General features: G+C 44.5%; 1 pseudogene; it reads left to right on the forward strand.

The window, feature by feature from the left end:
• Positions 1–4292: 4292 nt before the first annotated feature.
• On the forward strand, positions 4293–4391 carry LOC123600182 (annotated as a pseudogene).
• The last annotated feature ends 4349 nt before the right edge of the window (positions 4392–8740 follow it).

An 8740-nucleotide genomic window follows, 5' to 3' on the forward strand; every position in this document is an offset into this window, starting at 1 on the left:
TTGGTTCCCAAAGGGATGCGAACATTATACTCACCTGAAGAATAATCTCAGCGTTTTGTTTGCGGTTTGTTTGGTTTTTTTCTGGTCTGTTTTGTTTTGTTTTTAGGAATTCCCTGTCTCTGCCCTTAGTAAGGGGACCGAAGTCACACCAGTGAGTCACCAGCCTGAGCGCGTGTCCCCCGCGCGCGGGGCCGGCGGTGAGGTGAGCAGGAAGGGGCCACAGGGAATCCTGTTTGCAGCCGGCCTGGACACGCGCTGTTCGCTCCTAGCGCGGGGTCCTTCTGGAGCTGGCCCGTCTCCCCGGATCCCAGCTCTAGCCTGAGGCCCCCAGGCCCGGGGCTCCCGTGACACCTGGAGGAAGCCTTCCCTGCGCCCACCATACGCCTCCACCGCCACCGTCCTCTCTGCTTCCTGCAGCCCGAAGGGGCTGTTTCACGTTCCCAAGCCAGCCCAGGGCCGGCGGCAATGATCCTCAAACCAGAGGAGATCGCCCCACCGGCCTCACAACCCTACTGCTTTATTTTTGCCTTTTCACTTCTGCGTGCCACCGTGTCCGCGGGTCTTCTCGTTTTAAAGACATATGCTGGTTTTGAGTTCAGCCCGCTCTTGGAAATTTTTACTTGGCTTAAAAAGAACGTGGGAGGGGCGCCTGGCTGGCTCAGTCGGCGGAGGGTGCGACCCTTGATCTTGGGGTCGTGAGTTCGGGCCCCACGTTTGGGGGTAGAGATTACTTAAAAAAAAATGAAATAAAAATGAAAGTCTTTTTCAAAAAAACGTTAGCATTAGAATGAAAAGTTCATTGTCGTAGAAAACAAAGACAAGAACAAAAGCGTGGGTAACGGAGGAGGCATCTACGACACGGCCCTTGCAGCCAGGGTCAGGGCTCTGGGCCTCACTGGACCCACATCTTTCTCTGAATGGCTTCTTTTTAAGACACTTTTATTTATTTTTGAGAGACAGAGAGACACAGAGCATGAACAGGAGAGGGGCAGAGAGAGAGGGAAACACAGAATCCGAAGTGGGCTCCAGGCTCCGAGCTGTCAGCACAGAGCCCGACGCGGGGCTTGAACCCTTGAACTGTGAGACCATGACCTGAGCCGAAGTAGGACACTTACTTGACTGAGCCACCCAGGCACCCCCCCCTTTTTTTTTTAAATTTTTTAATGTTTGTTTATTTTTGACAGAGAGAGAGAGCGAGCATGAGTGGGGGAGGGTCAGAGAGAGAGGGAGACACAGAATCTGAAGCAGGCTCCAGGCTCCGAACTGTCAGCCCAGAGCCCGATGCGGGGCTCAAACCCTTGAACCGTGAGATCATGACCTGAGCCCAAGTCGAACGCTTAACCGATTGAGCCACCCAGGCGCTCCATGACTACCCAAATTTTGAAGCTGTGATGAGCATAAATGATATTTTGAGATATCAGCAACAATTCTAATGTGATAATGTGATAACCTGTACTTATTTGGTGGAAGTCGCAGGCATGACTAATACTACTTTGGTTTGGTTCCTCATAGAGGAAAATACCAAGCTGTAGTTAGAAATTAGGGAAAATACATAAGGTTTTCTTCCCCCATTGAAGTTTCCCGGGCCCCGAGTTCCATCTGTGTACCCCAGGTTAAGAACCCTCACCCCCAGAAATGCTACACCGTCTCCCAAGATTATGGCGCTTACACTCCTTGCCCAGTGAGTGACCGCTGTCTCCTCTCCTGGGAGCACTAGCCATTGGCCAGCTTTTCAATTAGTGCCAACAAGGGGCACCTGGCTGACTTAGTAGGTGGAGCGTGTGACTCTCGATCTTGGGTTTGTAAGTTCCAGTGGCATGTTGCGTAGAGAGGTCACTTTCGAATAAAATCTTAAGGGGCACCTGGGTGGCTCAGTCAGTTAAGCGTCCGACTTCGGTTCAGGTCACGATCTCGAGGTTGGTGGGTTCGAGCCCCGCGTCGGGCTCTGTGCCGACAGCTCGGAGCCTGGAGCCCGCTTCGGATTCTGTGTCTCATTCTCTCTGCCCCTCCCCTGCTCGTACTCTGTCTCTGTCTCACAAAAATAAATAAACATAAAAAAATAATAAAAATAAAATCTTAAAACAAATAAATTGGTGACAATTTGGTGGGTATGAAATGGAATCTCCTGGAGATTTTAATTTGCACTTTTCTGATTATTCATGAAGCGTCTTTTCATATAGTTTTTTCTTCTGTGTAATGATTACCTTTTGTTCATTTCTCTGTTGGGTTTTTGCTTTTATCTCTTTGACTTGTAGGAATCCTTTATATGAGAAGAAATGGGGAGAGATGAGTGAACTGCTTGTGTTTTTGTTCAAATAAATAAGAAAGAAAGACAAAAAAAACCTCCTATTATTCATATATGTTACAAGTATCTTCTTCTGGATTGTGGCTTGCCTTTTTTATTCTTTATGGTATCTGCAATAGGCAGAAATTCTCAATTTTCATTTTTAATTAATTAAATAATTAATTGATTACAGTAGGCTCCATGCCCAGCGTGGAACCCAAAAGGGCCTTGAACTCAGGACCTTGGAGTCAAGACCTGAGCTGGGATCCAGTGTCGGTCCCTTAACTGACTGAGCCACCCAGGTGCCCCCCAGAAATTCTTAATTTTAATAGAGTAGAATCTGTCAGCTTTTGTCTTTATAGTTTGTGCAAACTTCTTTTCTACCTGAAGATCATAAAGATGTCCATTTACATGGTGTTCTAAATTATTTACGGTTTTGTATTTCACATGTAAGTGTTCAATCCACCGGGAATTAATTTTGTGTATGTCGAGATAGGGATCCGATTTCATTTTTCCCCCCTGTGGTTAATTAGTTGTCCCGGCACCAGTTGGTGAATCCATTTATCCCCCACTAGTCTGCAGTTCCCCTTCTGTCCGAAATCCAATTTCCATGAGCGCTTATCTTTGGTTCTGGTCTCTATCCTGATCCAACACTATTGTTCCGTGCCCGCGTCGATACCACACTTCGAATTTCTTTACCAGGTGGAGGCAAGTCTCCCACTTTCTTCAGGAGTACCTTGGCTATTTGCAGCCTCAGCTTTTCCAGAGAAATGTCAGAATCAGCTTGCTAAAGCTCACACAAAATACTCTCGGAATTCTTACTGGGATGGCGTTGAATTTATACAGCAATTTGTGGACAGCTGACATCTTTCAGTTATTGTCTTTTTATCCAAGAATATAGTCCGCTGTCCATTCATTTAGATCTTCTTTAATCTCTGATGTCTTTTCAGTAAAGTTCTGTAATGTTTCCAGCAAAGGGCTTGCACATCTTTTGTTAGATTTGTTATTAACTCTTCCTTCTTTCCCGCCTTCTTGCATTTTTCTTAATTTCTGATATTGTAAAGACCTTTTAAAAAATTGTTGCTGTATATAGAAATGCAGATATATACTTTTATATATTGATTGTGTATCCAGGCTTAAAAAAAAACTCTTATTCTAATATAATGTAGCTATAAGTTATTTTAAGATTCTCATATATTCATATCATCAGCAAAGACTGGCAATTATTTCTCTCTTCCCAATCCTTCAATGTTTTATTTCTTTTTTCTTGCCATTCTACCCTGGTTAGGATCTTCAGTGCAATGCTAACTTACAGGCAACTTACAATAGGCAACTTACGTCCAGTTGGATTTTAAAGGGAATCGAATATAACATTGGTTGTACGGTTGTCGTTTTGGGTATATATAGTATTCGGTCTTTATTTTGTTGTTAAAAATACCACAATTTTAGAGGTTTAGCAAGAAAAATATATTATCTTACAGTTCTGGAGGCCAAACATCTGACTCTGTCTCTCACGGGACTAAAATCAAGGTGTGGACAGGGTTGTGCTTCCTTCTGGAGTCACTAGAGAAGAATCCATTTCCTTGACTTTTCCAGCTTCTAGAGGTGCCCGTGTCCCTTGGCTGTGGCTCTGTCCTCCATCTTCAAAGCCGGTAAGGTTGCATCTCTGACCCTTCCAGAGCGACGTCTCCCTGACCAACTTCAGCCAGAAAATGTTCTCCACGTTAAAGGATTGAATGATCAGACTGGATCACCTGGATAACCCAAGATCATGTCCTGAAACCTAATCATGTCTTCAGAGTCCCTTTTGCCACGAATGGTAATGTACAGGTTTTGGAGAGAAGAACAGGACATCTTTGGGGGGCGGGTTGTGGGGGACGTTATTCCAACCGATGTAGGCTGGCTGGGTCTGAGGACCCAGAGGGAGTGCTGCAAAGACCAGGCAAAAGGGTCCCTGGTCTCATACAGGATGAAAACCAAAATGCAGCCGAGAGGAGGTAAGAGCAGAGTTTATTGAAGACGGAGAGAGACTGGAATGATACAGAGAAGACCAGCATGGCCTCTGCACAAGGATGATGTGCAAATTCATGAAGCATTCCATATTAAAAAAAAAAAAAAAATCTTTCCAGGTAATATAGGACTATTCAGGTTCTAGGGGTGCCTGGGTGGTTCAGTCGGTTCGGCGTCTGACTCTTGATTTTGGCTCAGGTCACGATCTTACTGTTGGTGGGATCGAGCTCCACATCAGGGTCCGTGCTGACAGTATGGAGCCTGCTTGAGATTCTCTGTCTCCCTCTCTCTGCTCCTCCCCCACTCACGCGCTCTCTCTCTCTCTCTCTCAAAATAAATAAAATAAACTTAAGAAAAAAAGGATTACTCACGTTCTTTATTTCTCCCTAAGATGGTTTTGGTAAACTGTGTTGTTTTGTTTTTTTTTTCTAGGATGTTACCTACTACTTTAAGTTTTCAAACTTATTGGCATAAACATTGATATTGACTTTGATAATACTTTCTGTTTTATGTTTTCCCTGCTTTTCAGAAGTTTCTACTCTTATTCTTTCCTTTCCAGACTTCTAAAATTCTAAAGTTGAGTGTTTGGTGCATTCATTTTGAGATTTTCTTCTTTTCTAACAGAAATGTTAGAATATATCTAATGTATCAGACATGATACATTATTTCTGTATATGGCTATCAGTTTGTGTCCACATTCAGTTCTGATGACTTCCAAGTGTATGCACTTTTTCCCAATATATGTAGCTGTATTTCGTTACTGATTTCTAACTTAATTGCAGTGTGGTCAGAGAGCCCCGTCTGCATGGGGCCAATCCTGTGAAATATGTGGAACCTAACAGTTGGTCTATCTTTGTGACCATTTCACGTGTGATCCAATAGAATGGGTCTTGGGGCGCCTGGGTGGCTCAGTTGGTTAAGCGTCTGACTTCTGATCTTGGCTCAGGTCATGATCTCGGGGTTTGTGAGTTTGAGCCCCATGTCAGGCTCTGCACTAAGAGTGCAGAGCCTGCTTGGGATTCTGGCTTTCCCTCTCTCTGCCATTTCCACACTTGCAATCTCTCTCTCTCTCTCTCTCTCTCTCTCTCTCAAAATAAATAAATAAACTTAAAAATAGAATGGGTCTTCTCACATCCATCAGAATGGCTCAAATGAAAAGACAGAATACTGCTAAGCATTGATGAGGAGGGGGGCCCCTGGAGCTTTTACGTAGGACTGGCGGGAATACAAATTGCTACAACCATTTGGAAACCTTTTGGGCAATGTCTGCAAAGGCTAAACATAAGCTAAACATACCCAACAGAAATACGTACACGTGATCATCAGGTGACACCTACAAGACTGTTCATCCGGGGATGCCTGGCTGGCTCAGTCTGTAGAGCATGCGACTCTTTTTTTTTATTTTTTACATTTATTTATTTATTTTTAAGAGAGAGAGTGTGTGAGTGGGAGAGGGGCAGACAGAAAAGAATCCCAAGCAGGCTCTGCACTGTCAGTGCAGAACCCAACGTGGGGCTCAAACTCATGAACCGTGAGACCATGACCTGAGCCGAAATCAAGAGTCAGACGCTTTACTTACTGAGCCACCCAGTGTGGCCCAAAGCATGCAACCCGTGGTCTCAGAGTCGTGAGTTCAAGCCCCACGTTAGGTGTAGAAGATACTGAAAGATAATAATAATAGAGTTTAAAAAAGTGTTTATCCCAGCCCCATTTATGCTGCTTGCAAGGAGGCAACAATCTAAATATCCATCCACAGAAGAATGGGTACGTGTGGCTTATTCATACAATGGAATGAGAATACAAAGACATTTCTACACACATAAATCTCTCAAACATAACATTGAGCAAAAGAGTACTACTGTATGGTTTCGTCGATATTCAGTCAATATGGGCAAAATTAATCTACAGTGTTAGAAGTCAGAAGGTGGTTTCCTTTAGCATGGATTGTGACTGGGGTTGGTGAGGTGGCAGAAAGAGGGGTCGGAGGGTGCCATAAAGACCCATTTCCTGATCTAATCCAAGTACTAGGTCTGTAGTGTGTCGACTCCATGAGAATTCATTTGATTCGAGAAACACAACAGATGAACACAGGGGAAGGGAGGGGAAGGGAAGGGGAAAGGAGGGGAGGGGAGGGGAGGGAGGGGAAAATATGATAAAAACAGAGAGGCAAACCACAGGAGACTCTCAAAGACAGAGAACAAACTGAGGGTTGCTGGAGGGGGGATGGGCTAATTGAGTGATGGGCATTAAGGACGGCACTTTTGGGGATGAACACTGGGTGTCATATGTAAGACTTGAATCATTGGGTTCTGCTCTTGAGGCCAAGACTACACTGTATGTTAACTAACTTGAATTTAAATAAAAAAGACAGGATTCCTTTGAGTTATATTTTTGATTTGTGTACTCTTCTCTATATACCTTCTTGTTCAAGAAAAAGTTCCGTGGAAAAAAACCAAATGGAAGCACCTGGATGGCTCAATCAGTTAAGGATCTGACTCTTGATCTCAGCTCAGGTCTTGATCTCAGGGTTGTGAGTTCAAGCCCCACGTTGGGCTCTGTGCTGGGTGTAAAGCCTACTTTAAAAAAAAAAAAAAAGTTTGTTCCTTAATTGCTAGGTGCGATGTTTATATATTCATTAAATCAAACTTGTTAGGGGCTCCTGGCTGGCTCAGTTGGTGGAGGGAGGGGACCCCTGATCACAGGGTTGTGGGTTCAAGCCCCGCTTGGGGTGTAGAGATTACTTAAAAATAAAATCTTAAAAAAAAAAATCTCTTTCAATCAAGCTTGTCAATGTTCCTGTCAAATCTCTATCCTTACTTACTTCTTACACACTTGATCTGTCAGGTATAAGAGAGGTCGTGTTAAACTTTCCCGCCTTAACAGTGCATTTGGCAGTTTCTTCTCATAAATCTGTAAATATTTGTTTTACATCTCTTGAGGCTGTATTACTGGATGCTTACAAGTTTAGAATCATTATCTCTTCCTGATGAATTGAAAGTTTGTATCATTATAGAGTCCTCTTTATCATGGGTAATGATTTTTGCTTTCTTGTTTTGTCTGATGTTTTTTTTTTTAACGTTTATTTATTTTTGGGACAGAGAGAGACAGAGCATGAACGGGGGAGGGGCAGAGAGAGAGGGAGACACAGAATCGGAAACAGGCTCCAGGCTCTGAGCCATCAGCCCAGAGCCCGACGCGGGGCTCGAACCCACGGACCGTGAGATCGTGACCTGGCTGAAGTCGGACGCTTAACCGACTGTGCCACCCAGGCACCCCTTGTCTGATGTTTAATAGCTGTTCCAGCTTTCTCTCGGGTAGTGTTTTCCAGTTTATCTTTTTCTACGTTTTCAATTTTTTACGATCCTTATGTTTTGGAACCACCTCTTGTGACTAACACGTAGAGGAATTATTATTTTTAAAAAGTTTTTAATGTTTATTTGGTTTGGAGAGAGACAAACAGATAGACATACAGAGCATGAGTGGGGGAGGGGCAGAGAGAGAGGGAGACACAGGCTCCAGGCCCCGAGCTGTCAGCACAGAGCCCCAGCGGGGCTCGAACACACAAACCATGAGATCATGACCCGAGCCGAAGTTGGACACTCAACCGACTGAGCTACCCAGGTGGCCCTGTATCCAATAATTCTAAAATTGGGTCTTTGTAGTTCTGTGTCGCTGTCTGGTTTCTGCTGTTCTTATTTATGGTGCTTTGGCTCCTTGTGTGTCCTGTGGTTTTTGCTTGGGAAGTGTTCATTTTCCTCTCTTTTTATTGCTCATTCTGTAGGAATTCTTTGAGGTTTGGGCTGAGGTTGAGTTCTTCCAGGGAGGGTTCACATTTGCTTCTGAAAGTCACCTGAGGGCCCTATTCTCCCAAGATGGTGTGTGTGTGTGTGTTTCATATGCACACACTTTGTATCAGTTTTGGAGTCCAGGGCAGAAAATAGAAGCCAGTCAATGTACATTAAGCAGAAAGAAGTTGAAAACAGGACATCAGGCGCTCGTAAAATCCTTGGAAAGACGGGGGAGTGGTCATCAGCAGGCCTCCCTGGAACTGTTGAATTGATTCAGGCATAAGGAAGCGAGGGTTATGTGGCCACTAAGGCTATTGAAGCTGTTGCCAGAACAACCGTATCTGCCCACAAAGCTGCTGATAAAACCTGGAAATACCTAGTCCTGCCACTGCCATGGCTGCTTTTCACACTCGTTTCCGTGACCTTAGTTGCAGAAAGACCCGCCCCTGTCTCGCTTCCGTCTACCAAATCTGATGCAGGTCTGGGCAACCGGCCAGACCTAGTTCATGTCTAGAACCTAGCTGCAAAAGAGCCTCAGAAACGAAGCGTGTACTTTCTAGCTTCTGCCGAGTCCTTTGATCCTATTCAGCTCAGAACCACCAGACAGCTCCGTTCTTGTTAGCCTTTGGTCAACCTTTCCCTAGTGTATCTTTTCCCT

This window comes from Leopardus geoffroyi, chromosome C1 (genome assembly GCF_018350155.1).
Source record: "Leopardus geoffroyi isolate Oge1 chromosome C1, O.geoffroyi_Oge1_pat1.0, whole genome shotgun sequence".
NCBI classification, from domain to species: domain Eukaryota; kingdom Metazoa; phylum Chordata; class Mammalia; order Carnivora; family Felidae; genus Leopardus; species Leopardus geoffroyi.